Source organism: Anomaloglossus baeobatrachus, chromosome 2 (genome assembly GCF_048569485.1).
Source record: "Anomaloglossus baeobatrachus isolate aAnoBae1 chromosome 2, aAnoBae1.hap1, whole genome shotgun sequence".
Classification (NCBI taxonomy): domain Eukaryota; kingdom Metazoa; phylum Chordata; class Amphibia; order Anura; family Aromobatidae; genus Anomaloglossus; species Anomaloglossus baeobatrachus.
In genome coordinates this window covers 434,735,243-434,750,619 of record NC_134354.1, presented here as the reverse complement: position 1 = coordinate 434,750,619, position 15,377 = coordinate 434,735,243, and positions in this window count along the sequence as shown.

The window sequence follows — 15,377 nt, the reverse complement described above, 5'->3', positions numbered from 1 at the left end:
TTGACCATCATACCGAGTGTCTAGGGGATGTGGGGACATTCTTGCTGCTGGCACCATCGTACTGTGTGTGGGGCGGGTGTGAGGGCCACTACTGTGTGAGGGAGGCTGTGGTGCATCGTAGTGTGTGGGGTTCACTTTAGAGCGGGGGCGGGATTCAAATTTTAACAAAAGGTTCCCTGTTTGTGTTTGGAAACCATGCCCATTTTAAAACCACACCCCGTTTGGATATAACACACATTTTGTTAGCCACACACATTTTCACACACATTTTCCTCAACTACAAAACACAAGAAAAGAACTTTACCCTTCTAGCACCTTTTCTTGTTGCCTCATATTGAGTACCAGTTGTTCAACTCAAACTGTCAGTTCATTCCTATCTTGGGATGTTGTACTAAAGGGTTTTTCTACAATTTTTGAAAATTAGTGCCAAAGTAACCCTGCTCAAATTACAAAGGATGACCTCCTGTCCATCTGTCACCTAAGCTGTCTGATGCACCTAATCTCTGGCAGCAGCAGCCAGAGGCCAAATATGTGCAAGTAACCACTGAGGCGATGGGATGGCTTAAGCAGTCAGGATATCATCCCATACAGTTAAAAAGGTTCTCCACTCCTGGACAACTCCCTTCAATATCCTGAATGTGTCCAGTAAAATAAAAAAGCATACCTTCAGGCGCTACAGGGTATTACACCACTTTTCTGAGGTAATATCTATCCCGGGTCAAGAGGAGGTTAACCTGCCGGTGCCTGCACAAAACACACACAAACAACAGCAGGTGCTTACTCACAGGGGGTTGGGCTAGGGCAGGCAGGGTAGCCAGCCATTACGAAGCATAAGACTTCCCAGTTGCAAGGACAACCACTGGGGGCAGGCACCACATGGGGAAAAAGTAGGTGCAACCATCACACTTACAGCAGAACCTTCCTAGTCACAGCTTGGGATAACATCGAGCACTGACACAGGAGTTAGTGTTTCCTCTTTCCTCAAGGGCCGGTGGCTTGGAGCAGGGAGCTTGGCCCAGGGTCCGGATAGCTACAGAGGGACAGCTCACTAAAAAGACTCTCACAGGCACCGGCGGTGACCGCCGACTGTCGGCTGGAGCCCATCGTGGCAGAGATCGGTACTCTGGGGCAGCGCCTGAACAACTTGTGAGTAAAAGACCTGAAACCGCAGCCCATGTCTCTGCCTCTCCTTTAACTGGCGCCATCGCCCAGCGCTGCGGTGCCAACACGGACTACCAACAAACCCCCGTCATCCTCCCGGGGTAATACCGTCCCACCTGTGGGGAGTGAAACCAACCCGGGTGCACCCCAACATCTGCCCCGGTGAGAGACCCTGCAGCGGCAGCCTCCATCCCTTCCCACATACCACAGGTGGCATCACGATCCTAATAGACTTTCCTAACCTCCAACTACTACCTCCATCCTCCCTGCCACCCTCTAATCCTCCTTTTTGTATGCCTTTCGGTAACGGAACCGGGCCAGGCCACCCTGTGACAACGCAGAAGATCTGCCCCCTCGGCCCAGCGATGAGTAGGTTAAAACACCTGCCCCGTGGGGTGCTACACCTACGTCTCAGACGGGCACTGCGCCAAGCTGTGCATTCTATCACTGGATGCTGGTACGCTACTGTGACACCCCTGGACTATCAGGTCGTCACAGGGTACTGCATGCTCTTCCCCCTTAGTGCAGTATTCAAATCCCTCATGGTTCTGGGTCCCCATCTTACAGTGCTGCCTCCAACAGCAAATCAAATCCTAGGTACTCCCTGCACCACATCCACCAGACCACCAGTGGGCGGCTTAAGCAGAATAGGGTCGCCCACCTAGGGGTCAGGAAGGGAAGGTGAGGAGTGTCAGTACGCAGTAGAGTGGAGTAGAGTGAAGTGGAGGAGGCAGGGAGCGGGGACTCCCAAGAGTAGCTGTCTAGGTTGCAGACGGTGGACTGGACCTAGAGGAGTCGGACCTCCGGTCGCAGGGGATTGAGGCAAGGTGCCTGGACCTGTTAAAGAGAATGGTCAGCAGCCTGGTCCTATCACCGGTCCTGTACCGAAGGCACGGTGGGGTACACGGACCCTAGGTCGGGCAGAAGCTTCAGGCAACCCGGCAATTAATCTGCGGAGAGTGGAGACTTTATGGACTGTTCCCACTAGCTCCAGAATCGGGGCACTAGCGCAATGAGGGATATAGGGCCTTCCATACAAGCAGCCCACTAAAATCCCAAGCATGAGCCCTGAGAGCAGGTTCCCACACTTAGCCACAGTGGGGAGAGAGGCTCAGCAAGTTCCAGACTACCGGGCCACCACGGTGAATGTAAACTTTGTACCAGGAGGCAGGTCATGGATCATAAGGCAGCACTGTAGGGGATGGGACCCGGACGAGCGCCCCTTGAGAGGCAGCGGTATCCAGAGACTTTGTTTACCCGGTTGTCAGCGTCTGTGCGGCGCCCCTGACCTGGTCAGGCACCACTGAGTACTGTACCCATGCTGGGTGAGTGCAAACAGGTAATCCCAAAGGCTGAATAGGGTGTGTACGCACAGACACATTGTAACCAGGTCTCACACACACCTTAGAGGGGACCCCTGGGCAGACCCAGGAGGGGGCGTGGCCTTCATATCTCAGCTAGTGGTGCGGTGGGGAAGCTGGAAGCAAAGAGTTGCAGTGGCAGTGAGTCAGAAAAAAGGAGTGGAGGAGGACATGTCAGTCTGAAGCGGAGAGCGGGCATGCAGACACGCTAGCCAGACCCTGCAAGTGTAGTGGCTGTTTGCGGGGGAGTTCGGTTGCCACACAGTCAGCCTGAAAGACACCTCAGGAAGAAGCGAAGCGGTTGAGTACGGGGACTTCTGGTAGACCAGGCACGCACGGGGGACAGGTCCCTAGAGCCAGACATCCATTTAGTGGTCTGCTAAAACCTGCCGGTGTCTCACCAACTAACACAGAGTCCGCAGTATCCGCAACAACGAGGGGCCCATAAGTGAGATAGGGCAAGGAGCCATCTCTACTTGGTCCACACTGCCAGCAAGCGGACCAGAAAGGGGAGAAAAGGCAGTTGCGACTTCCCTGGATGAATCCCATATACTTCAAGTCGGGGGTTATCCGAAACAAGAAGTACTAGGAAGGCGAGCTTGCAGTCACCTCTATATCAGCCTGAAGGATACCTGGTTCTCTCTGGTCTGTCTCAGTATCGCCCGGGTTACCTCACAGAAACAACTGAAAGTGAGTAAAAACCGTGAAGGACATTCTGGACTGTGTGTGAGTTCTTCTGTGACCTGTGGTTCTACGCACTTACACTCGAGCCCCTGGGGCCAGCCTCACTTTTGGGAGGCCATACCATCTAACTGCAAATACCATCAGCCCCAGACGCTCGCTAAACTGCAGTGGCGTCACCCCTCACCCTGACCGCAAAACCGAGAGTGGCGTCACGATTCCTATGAAAGTGAACCTGACATTCCTGTTGCCAGAAGGGTCCCTACAGAGAAGTCCCCGCAGTGTCCCTCAGGCGACCGCTGCAGCGCTGTGGTGGTTGACTCATCTGCTTACTGACTGAGTGAGTATATGAGTGATCTCCCTGTCACGGCACCCAGTATCATCTTCCAGAGACCTGGTCATACTGCTACCCGTGGAGGGTAACGACACCTTGCTGCCCCATTTCATCACCCCGGGTACTCCCAACGGCAGCAGTGGTACTCCCAATTAATACACCCCACGGGTGGTGTCACAAAATATAACTCCCCTGTAAATACCCCCTTTTACTTTAGAGCGTGGCCCCCAAGCCTTCGGGTCCAGAGTCCCTCGAGCCACAAACGGACACTGGCCACGGATCCGAGCGGTTCGATCCACTGCTGGGGAAGCACACCCTAGCCCTCACGTGACATAAAAATGTTGCCAGATTGTGGTGTTTACAGCTCTCAGACTTGATCCCCCTCTGGTGTTAGGCATGCTTTTATAGGCCTGTACACTCCGTGCTCAGTCTAGTGTAATCCTCTTGTAGTGTTTGATCTGCTCACGCTGGGGGTAACAACAGCGTGATCAGATGTAATGTGCATCAAACAAAGAAAAAATGGAAAACCCAGCCCACCTGCGCTCAGAAGTGTTCTGATTATGGCTGGGTGCATGTGGGTGGACACCCGAACTGCCCAATTAGTCACTTCCATTGGGGTTCAGGTCAAGTCCGGTTCCAACCGACCGTTATCTAAAGCCCGGCTGAACCCACCGAACCGAACTTCCATGGGTCTACTAATCTCTACTAGTCGTACTTTTGAATGACAACATTCATTTTATCATACAGTATACGGGAAAATGGATTGTGGGAAAAAAAAACGCAATTCCACAATTGTTTTTTGAGTTTTTTAATTCTGCAGTAAAAATGTCCTGAAAATATGAATTTCCAAGTCAGTGTGATTACAACCATACCAAGCTTGCATATTTTTTATTTTTTTATTTTAATTTAAAGGGAACGTTACAGGTTCCCCATGCCCCCAAACCACCAGTATTTGTATATTTATTTATAAATAACCTGCCTAACAAGCCTTTTATATTGGATGACAACTTAACATTTCCCGAAGCAAAAAAGAAGTTTGACATCCACAGAAGAGCCTAAAACCAAGCTTCTTTGCTCCCCGACATGTGTAGTGTGTCTCTGAAGCTGGGGAGTGTACACCCAGCTGTATAAGCACACTGATTTGTAGGCAAGAAAGTTGTGTGGCTCTTTCCAATCTTATTATCATGCCCCCAGGGGTGTGATAACATACTGAGTGGAACTAGTGGTCCGGGAAAACAAACAACCCATTGACTAGTCAAAAGGTTATTTGCATATTTAAAATAGATTTCATAAATACATTTTTTACCCATCTGTTAACCTGGGGTCACACTAAACGACAGCGACAATGACGTCACTGTTACGTCACCATTTTCTGTGACGTAGCAGCGACCTTGTAAGTCGCTGTTATGATCGCTGCTTAGCTGTCAAACACAGCGACGCAGCAGCAATCATAACGTGGCTACATGTGCAGAGAGCAGGGAGCCGCGCACACTGCGCTGGCTCCTTGCTCTCCTAGCTACAGTACACATCGGGTTAACCCGATGTGTACTGCAGCTACATGTCACAGTGCAGAGAGCAGGAGCCGCGCACACTGCTTAGCGCTGGCTCCTTGCTTTCCTAGCTACAGTACACATCGGGTTAATTAACCCGATGTGTACTGCAGCTACATGTGCACAGAGCAGGAGCCGGCACTAGCAGCAAGAGCGGCGGAGGCTGGTAACGAAGGTAAATATCGGGTAACCAGGGAAAGGTCTTCCCTTGGTTACCCGAAGTTTACAGTGGTTACAGCTTTCCGCAGCTGCCAGACTCCGGCTCCTGCTCCCTGCTCGCTTCATTTCGTCGCTCTCTCGCTGTCACACACAGTGATCTGTGCGTCACAGCAGGAGAGCGACGACGAAAAAATGAAGCTGGACATTCAGCAACGAGCAACGGCCTCACAGCAGGGGCCAGCTCGTTGCTGGATGTCACACACAGCGACGGGACGTCGCTGCAACGTCACAGAAAATGGTGACGTAGCAGCAACGGCGTTGTCGTCGTCGCTGTGTGTGACACCACCTTTAGTGCGTCGTCCAGTATAAAGGGCTTGTTAAGCCGGGTATTTATAAATGAATATACAAATTCTGGTGGTTTAGAGAGAATGGCGAATAAAAATTTCAGAAACTAGTAAAAAAAAAAATTAATTAGCTTAAGTCAAGACTTTCCAAAACCCATACCATTTTTATTTTTAGTTCATGGAGCTATTGTATGTGTAAGGCTGAGTCCCTGCTCTCCTCCTCATGCAGTGACAGGCTGTCTCTCACTGCCGTGACCAGTTCTGTCCACGCTGCTTGGCATCCCTGCCTCTCCTCCACATGAGCTCCTCTTCCTGCCTCCCAGGGCCTTTGTGCACCGCACAGGACCTCCAGGAGTGCTCCTAGGGCATGCACATGCTGCTGCCCTCCTCTTAAAGGGTCAGCGTGCCACTCCTAGGAAGCGCCCATTAGGGGAGTTGCCTGTTCAACACCCTAAGTTGAGTTCTGGCTAGTCAGCTGTCATGTAACCCATCCTGTCTTGTCCTGTTCCTGCCCATCCTGCTTAATGGCACTTCGGAGTAGTTCTGTTCCTACCTGTACCTGATCCCAGCCTGTCCTGTCTATTGACACCTGGTTCCAGTCCTGTCCTGCCTGTACCTATTACCAGTCTGTCTTGCCTTCCTGGTGCTAGAGACTCTGCCTGCACATCTTGGCCATGCCATCTGCCTTGCTAATTAGTCTGCCTGTCCTGGCTGGGCTGTCTGCCTCTACTACTCTGCTGGTCCCTGTCTACACTTGAGATGCTGTCTTGTCTGCTCCTGTGTCCACCCCTGCCCTGAGGGTCAGCTGCCACAGTCCTGGACTTTACACTACACTACAATAGGCCCGGGTTCTCTCTGTGGTCCAGTGGGTTCACTCAGCTTGCCGCTTCACAATACCTGGCAACGAGTTTTACACTTTGTAAGAGCTCATTTTTGTTTGGTAACTAATGAAGAGAAAGCACAAAAGTGCTCTAGCGCTCTTTACTCAAGTCGAACAGGTTAGAAACTTTGACGGTCTTGATTCGAGTAAGGAGTATTACAGAAGTCAATTATTGGGTAGTTCGGATCTCCGCCCACATTCAGAAAGACATAAATAGAGCATTTCTGGAAGATAGTTGTGGCGCCCTGAGGCTTCAGTCGCCACAGAGGTACTGCATCTCAGCCAGAGGTGTAGTATCTTATTCCTGGGTAAGGAGGGGGTCACAAACCGGTATACACAAAACACAGACACTCTTATTTAGCAAAACTCCATCAGACCAGGGTTATGGTGGCCTGCTGGGAGGTGGAGCCTAGTTCGTAGGAGCAGACTGTAGAACGTGGGCAGTCGAGAAGAAACAGTGGAGGAATCAAGACCTGTGGTCTGGAGCTGCAGTAGCTCAGCCCAGGCACACGAGAGAAAGGGTCCTATAGCCCATGGGAAATGACCATACTCCCCGTCGCCTCGTTCCACAGATGACATACCGGAGTGGAGGGACTTGGCCGCAGAAGAGGACCGGCCCCTCAACTAGTGGAGAACTTTAAGGGCGGCTTTGCACACTACGACATCGCAGGTGTGATGTCGGTGGGGTCAAATCGAAAGTGACGCACATACGGCGTCACTTGCGATGTCGTAGTGTGTAAATCCTAGATGATACGATGAACGAGCGCAAAAGCGTCGTTATCGTATCATCGCTGCAGCCTCCGACATTTCCATAATGCCGGTGCAGCGACAGGTGCGATGTTGTTCCTCGCTCCTGTGGCAGCGCACATCACTGTGTATGAAGCCGCAGGAGCGAGGAACTTCCCCTTACCTGCCGCCGGCTGCAATGAGAAGGACAGAGGTGGGCGGGATGTTTACATCCTGCTCATCTCCGCCCCTCCACTTCAATTGGCCGCCTGCCGTGTGACGTCGCTGTGACGCCGCACGACCCGCCCCCTTAGGAAGGAGGCGGGTCGCCGGCCAGAGGGACGTCGCACGGCAGGTAAGTGCATGTGAAACTGCCGTAGCGATAATAATCGCTACGGCAGCTTTCACTAGATATTGCACGTGCGACGGGGGCGGGACTATCGCTGCAGCATCGGTAACACATTGTTACCGATGTCACAGCGTGCAAAGCCCGCCTAAGACTCAGCTAGCTAATCAAAGGCTGAGGTTACTTCAAGTGCCGAAGCCAAATCCACACACATCCAGTGAAAAGGTGACCACATAGGGCCAAGGGATAGAGCTTCAAGTCACCCGACAGTGTCCGTGCACACAACGGCTTGGGGCTCTGTGTGTGCAGGCACGGGACCGACGGGAGAGGTCAGCGCAGGATGACAACCAGGAAAGGAACACAGAAGGGTGTACCGGGTTGTGCCTCCGAACTATCCGGGATCGGCTAGAGCCCATAACAGCAGGACTCAGCACCCCGGGGGCAGCATGTGTCTGGATGTGCTAACCTGGAACTCTTAACTGTAAGTCAAGACCTTGTGACTGCATCCGTGTCATCCGGTTATTCCCTGTGTCTCCAGCCCTGCGCCGCGCGATTACAGACTACTACTCCCAACAGCCCTGGGGCCCAGCTCTACCTATGGAGAGCGATTCCAACTCTGCTGTGTCATCACCGACACCAAGGGAAACTGAACAGCAGCAGCGGCATGTATCTTGCCGCATACCACAGGTGGCGTCACGACATCTCCCCTGTAAATATTCCCCCACCACCATCAGCCATTTATTTGAACAACACCTCCAGGGTCACGGAACCGGGCCCTGTTGCCATGACATCCACCGAGTAGAACAGAGCTGGCCCCGAGACGAGTGCTCCCCCAGGCCTCGGCGCAGGCGTGTCACAGTAGGCTGTTTTTTTTTTTCATTTCACACATCAGTTAAACACGTGTTTTTACTTCTTGTGAGAGCCAGAGACTGCAAGCACCTCTCACTAGGATGCCGGTACCCATCATTAACTGAAGGAAGTCGGCTCTTTGTATCTGATGGTTCAGGAATGACACATCTGAGCAACCGCGATACTCAACAGAGTACGAAGTGTACCCGAGCACCCCAATGCTCGATCAAGTAGTGGAGAGCACGCTCACTCATCATTAGTGGGATTTATAAAGCTGTGAAATTTTCATTACCTTGCCTTTCCTAGCGAAGACAGTGAACAAGCCTTAACCTCTATAGGCTAATTAAGGTCTGAAGATTTGGTCATAGTTATCAAAGCACACTAATCTCCAAGGGAGTCCAAACTTTTGCATCGGCCCATTTTCCTTTTTATCATTTTTAAAATGTAAAAGATGAAAAAATAATTAAATATATATATATTTATTTATTTTTTGTCTAAAATGCAAAGGAAGTGCGTCATCTTTACCTTTATGCCAACTTGCTTCACTGTTCACAATAACAATAATTTTAACAAGGGGAGCCCAAACTGTTGCATGTCATTATACTCTAACTGCAGCATTTTGCCAAGAGGTATTTTCAGTTTTTAAATACAAATGGGCCCATTCATCAAGACAGGCATAACACAAGCTAGCATTATGCTAGTCTTGAAATAGTACACAGCACCGAATTCATTAAGAGGCACACACCTCTTAAATTAATGTACTGCCTCTTCTAAGTGGCTTGTGTCTTTGTGCATTACAAATGCAACTCCAATCAGGGACTAGAGTAGCATTTCTGGCTTGGAAAATGCCGGCTCATTAAATTAATTTCATGGGAGTCCCACGTAGCCTCTTATATTCATTATGAGCTTTACTTAGCTTTCATAGCTTCCTATATACATTATGAGCCTCACATAGCCTTCTAAATACAGCATGTGCCCTTCGCATAGCCTCCTGTATTTGTTATAAGCCCCACATAGGCTCTTCAATGCAGCATGAGCCCCCACATATCACCTCTATGTACAGTTTAAGTCCCCACATAGCCTCCTAAATACAGCAAGAGCCCCACATAGCCTCCTAAATACAGCAAGAGCCCCACATAGCCTCCTAAATACAGCATGAGTGCCAAAGCCCCCACATAGCCTCCTATATACATTATGAGCCCCACATAGCTTCATATATAAGTATATTTATTATGAGCCCCACATTATGAGCCTCACATTGCTCCCTACAATATATAAATTATGAGTCCCACATAGTCTCCTAAATACAGACTGAGCCCCACATAGCCTCCAAAATACAGCATGAGCCCCACATAGCCTCCAAAATACAGCATGAGCCCCAGATAGCTTTCTAAATACAACATGAGCCCCACATAGCCTCGTATATACAATATGAACCTCTCATAGCTTCCTATATTCAGTATGAACCCCACATAGCCTTCCATATCCATTTCTAAGCCCCCACATAGTCTCCCTATATACATTTTGAGCAGATGCGTAACAATCATGGTTGCAGGGATTGTAATTGTGACTGGGCCCGGGGTGCAGGGGCCCCGCTGACACCAGAACCTGTTTCAGCTGGATGTGGACATGCATCCAGCAGAAATACATCTATGCACAGACAACTATCGGGTCCCTGCACTGTGTTGTGCTGACCGCCAATTAAAGTTATAATCCAGGACATGGGGAGTAGCGAATATTCTGACACAGCTGACAGCACTGTAAGTGGGCACAAATGACCATGATGTCATGCGCTGCGCCGCTTACATGCTGGTCAGTTGCCAGCATGCCAATGCCAGAGGAGCACACCAGGAGTGTGGCGGGAAGGTGAGTGTAATCGTTTTGTTTGTTTTTTTTTACTGATGGCAGCGTGCTGAGGGATAATAATTACCAGGATGGGGCTATATACCTAGATGCAGACATGATTGGGACATATACCAGGATGGGGCTATATACGTGGAATGGGGACATGATTGGAACATATAGCAGGATGGAGCTATATACTAGAATGGGGACATGATGGTGCTATATACCAGGATGGGGCTATATACCAGGATAAGGACATGATGGGGACATATACCGGGATGGGACTGTATACCAGGATTCAGCCATGATGAGGACATATACCAGGATTGGGCTATATACCAGGATGTGGCCAGAATGGGGACATATACTAGGATGGGGCTATATCCCAGGATTGAGACATTATGGGGCCAAACATACCAGGATGGGAACATAGTGGGACCATATATACCAGAATGGGGACATGATGGGGACATATACCAGGACGGGGTTATATACCAGGATGTGGCCTGGATGGGGACATATACTAGGATAGGGCTACAGTATATACTAAGATGGAGACATGATGGGGCCATATATACAGGATGGGGACATGTTCGGGCCATATATACCAGGATGGGGCCATATATACTAGGATGGGGCCATGATGGGAACATATATACCAGGATAGGCCATGATCGAGATATATTTACCAGCATTTTGCCATGATGGGGTCATACACCAGAATGAAGGGACATATTTACTAGGAAGTTGCCCAGTATGGGGGGACATTACTACACGATGGAGATGCAGGGGGCAACTCGTATGTCTTTATAGGATCTTAAATACTACAATGGCCCAGATTGCGGGGCCCTGGATCAAACTTTGCATCGGGGCCCATCAGGCTCTAGTTATGCCACTGATATTGAGCCTCGCATAGCGACCTAATTACAGCATGAGCCCTCACATAGACTGCTATAAACAGAATGAGCGCGCATATAGGCTCCTATATACATGTCTGAGCCCCCACATAGCCTCCCTGTATACATTATGAGCCCCACATAGCCTCTTAAATGCACGCAAACATCCCATACACATATGAAAAAAAACAAAACACATACTCACCTTGCCACCATTCCACTGGTGCTTTGCTCTGGTCTTCGCACAGCACATGCGATGATATTATGTCATCGCGTCTGCTGTCCTACACATTAATTGATGGAAAACAGAGCGGGCGGGTTCCTCCGCCATCTGAGGAAGCACATAGCGGGGATATCGTGAAGCAGGCAGTGGCAGTGGACAGGCATTGGTGGCAGAAAGGTGGTGGGGTAGGGCATGGTGTGGCCCGGGAAGCATTGAAACTGCCAGAGGGCTGGATGTGGCTAGCGGGCCGCATTTTGAACAGCCCTGCTATATGGAAATCTTTGCATCAGTTTATGGATTTAGTTAGTTATTTGCTTTACCATATTACCCCAGGTGATTTGTTTATAGGCATGAATAATCAAGAATAGACTTGACACTACAACATTTTTATATATTTATATATTTACAATACAAGTGTCAGTTCCCGTAAATTCCAACCATTTCATAACGTACTGCTCAAGGTTTATTTTGCATAATTAAAATAAGAGTGACAAATTAAGTTAATCAATGCAATATCACAAAATGTTACCATATGTGACATCTCCGGCAGACCAGTCTATTTTTTTCCAAGAACATAGTGTGTTTGTCTCTGAGGTGTTATGGTATTGCAGTTCAGTTCTACTTGACCGAGTGCTAGAGAACTCATTGGCAAAGTGGCACGAAGAGAGGGTCTAACTTATTCAAAAGGAATTGAATTCTACCTGAGTTTTACAAAAATATCTTCTCCATAATACAGATTTACTCTTGCAATTCACTCTGGGCGAATTCATCAAAATGGCAGCTGGTAAAAGGTTACAAAAATTAAAAACTAAAGGCTGCTTTACATGCAACGACTTATCTGTTACCCAATATGTCGTTGGGGTCACGGAATTCGTGACGCACATTCGGCGTTGTTAGCGCCGTCGTTGCGTGTGACACCTACGAGCGACCGCTAATGATCCGAAAAACAGCAAAAATCATTGATTGTTGACACGTCGTTCCTTTCCCAAATATCGTTGCTCGTGCTGGACGCAGGTTGTTCGTCGTTCCTGAGGCAGCACACATCGCTACGTGTGACACCCCGGGAACGACGAACAACAGTGTTCCTGCGTCCTCCGGCAACGAGGTGGGAGTGACGTTAATGCAGCTGCTCTCCGCCCCTCCGCTTCTATTGGTGGCCCGCTGTCTGATGTCGCTGTGACGCCGCACGAACCTCCCCCTTAAAAAAGAGGGTTTTTTTGCCGGCCACAGCAACGTCGTTAGGAAGATATGTGTGTGTGACGCATATTAGCGATATTGTTCACCACGGGCAGCAATTTGTCCGTGAGGCACGCACGAGGGGGGCGGGTGCGATCGCTATCGTTGCGTGTAAAGCGGCCTTAACACTGCTTACTTTTCCGGCAACCTCCGTTGTTTGCTGTTCTTCATTCAATCCTCAGCGTCACTTGCTAACACTGCCACACTGAAACCCAGGGCTTCTTCATGCTGGGACTTCCAGACTTTTCAAGTCCTGGGACGTCCCCGCGCTTGTGCATAAGGTAGTAAGGTTGTGATGTTATGATATCAGGATGAGCTTCGTGACCTTACAATGCTCCTTACTTAGGGAAATTCTGGCTTTACATGAAAAGGCCTTGGATTTCAGCATATTGTAGCGGTAAAACAAGGCACCCTGGTTTGTACAGGAGACTATGAGCAGTGTGGACGGCAGGAGAGGTGAGCAGTGTGGGTGGAAGGAAAGGTGAGTAGTGAGGTATTAGTTGTTTTTTTGTTTGTTTTTTTTGGGGGGGGAGAGTTGTACATCTCTTTTTCTACAAAGCATAACCAGGATATGTTGGACTTGTATGCCTTGGTTGTTAGCCAATCTAAGAGAAAACAAACTCTGGCTTCAAGCCTGGGTAGTTGGTTACCATATAGAGTTGTCAGGCAATCTACCTAGGATAAGGACACTCCAATGTAACACCTATGAATCAGGAACCTTGGTGCCACTATCCCAGCTTTTTTGGCAATAGCAGATGAATACTGGGTATAAAGGGTGGTGTTAGTGTTGTGCACACTGCACTTCACTTAATAGCTACTTTATGCAGACCTCTAGAAGGTAGCCCACATCACACACAAAGTCCTACAGTGACAGATAAAGGGCAAAATGGCAGGGGGCACTGGTAAACACATCCCGACAATGCATGTAGCCATTCCAAGATATTTGTCCCTTTTTATTGACCAGGCAAAAAAGGCCTTTCCAGGAAAAGAACAACCAATTTCCATAATACCATTTACACTCTCATACTTCCGGAGAAGGCTTCTCCTCTGGGGCATCTGGCGGGACACTAGATATGGATCAGAGTGTTGGAGCAAGAGTCAAGAATGGCCACAGTAGACAACAGTCATCTTGGAAGAAGACTCGTAGGTGGGTTTCTAACCAATTACAGGTTGTTAATTTATCCACTTGTGTCCTTACAGATGCTCAGTTGGAAGTGCTGTCTTTAGGTTTGTCTTTCTCACCAACCAATAATTTCAATTTTGTTTTCAGCATGAAAAGATGTGAATCTTTTTGTAAGAAAAGTGATGCTGAGAAGACTTTACCACAGGAATACAATGAAGGTTGAGAGTGAATTGGAAAAGGAGGCCCTTTAAGCTCTGGAGGATCTCCTACATGAACAGAAGACAACTACTTCAGGTGCATTTCTTAAAGCACTTCTACCCAGGTCAACCAGGTTCCCTTCCTTATCCCTCTGCCCGGCAATAGACATCTTTACCAGGCTTGTCGTGAACGACTTCAAGAAGATCTCTACAAGAAGGAAGTCTGATAATCTTACGTGTAGATAGCAGCAAGCCCTGGAAGAATTAAAATCATATAAGGATGTTGTCATCAACGCGGCATCAAGGCGGCAGACAAGGGAGGCAATGTGGTGATCTGGGCTGTTGAAAAATATCAGAAGGAGGCCTTGCGACAGCTGAGGGATAGGAATACCTATACTAAGCTTTCACATAGTCCCTTGTCTGCTTTTACAAAAAAGCTGACACGTATACTGGAGATGGCATTTGAGAAAGGTATTATCACTAAAAAGATGATGGAGGGCCTCCTTAATACATCCTCAAAAATACCAACTCTATATTTTCTACCTAAAATCCACAAAGATGCTGTTAATTCCCCGGGGTGTCCGATTGTGTCCAGCATAGAGGGGTTGTGTGAACCAATTTGTAAGAGTACTGTCTCACTAAACGACGTACCAGCGATTCCGACCACGACTTGGTCAGGATCGCTGGTGCGTCGCAACATGGTCGCTGGTAAGCTGTCAATCAGGCAGATCTCACCAGCGACTAGCGACCAGCCACCAGCGACTCTGCACTTGGTAACCAGGGTAAATATCGGGTAACTTAGCAAAGCGCTTTGCTTAGTTACCCGATATTTACCTTGGTTACCAGTGTACACTGATTAGCGCTGGCTCCCTGCACAGGTAGCCAGGGTAAATATCGGGTAATTAAGCAAAGCATTTTGCTTAGTAACCCAATGTATACCCTGGTTATGTGTGCAGGGAGCCAGCACTAAGCGGTGTACGCTGGTAACCAAGGCAAATATCGGGAAACCAAGCAAAGCGCTTTGCTTAGTTACCCAATATTTACCCTGGCTACATGTGCAGGGAGCCAGCGCTAAGCGGTGTATGCTGGTAACCAGGGTAAATATCAGGTAACCAAGCAAAGTGCTTTGCTTAGTTACCCGATATTTACCCTAGTTACCAGTGTACACCGCTTACACAGAGTCAGTGCTCGTTGGTCTTCCGCCGTCAAACACAGCGATGTGTGCTGCATAGCGGGAGACCAATGAGCAAAAAATGAACCAGAACTGTGTGTAACGATCAGCAATTTCATAGCCGGGGTCAAGTCGCTGCTTAGTGTCACACAAAGCGAGATCGCTGATGAGGTCACTGGTACATCGCAAAACCTGTGACTCAGCAGCGATCTCGCTAGCGATCTTGCTATGTGAGAAGTACCCCTAAGTTCATTGATCATTACTTTAAACTTATTGTTGAGACACTCCCCTCTTT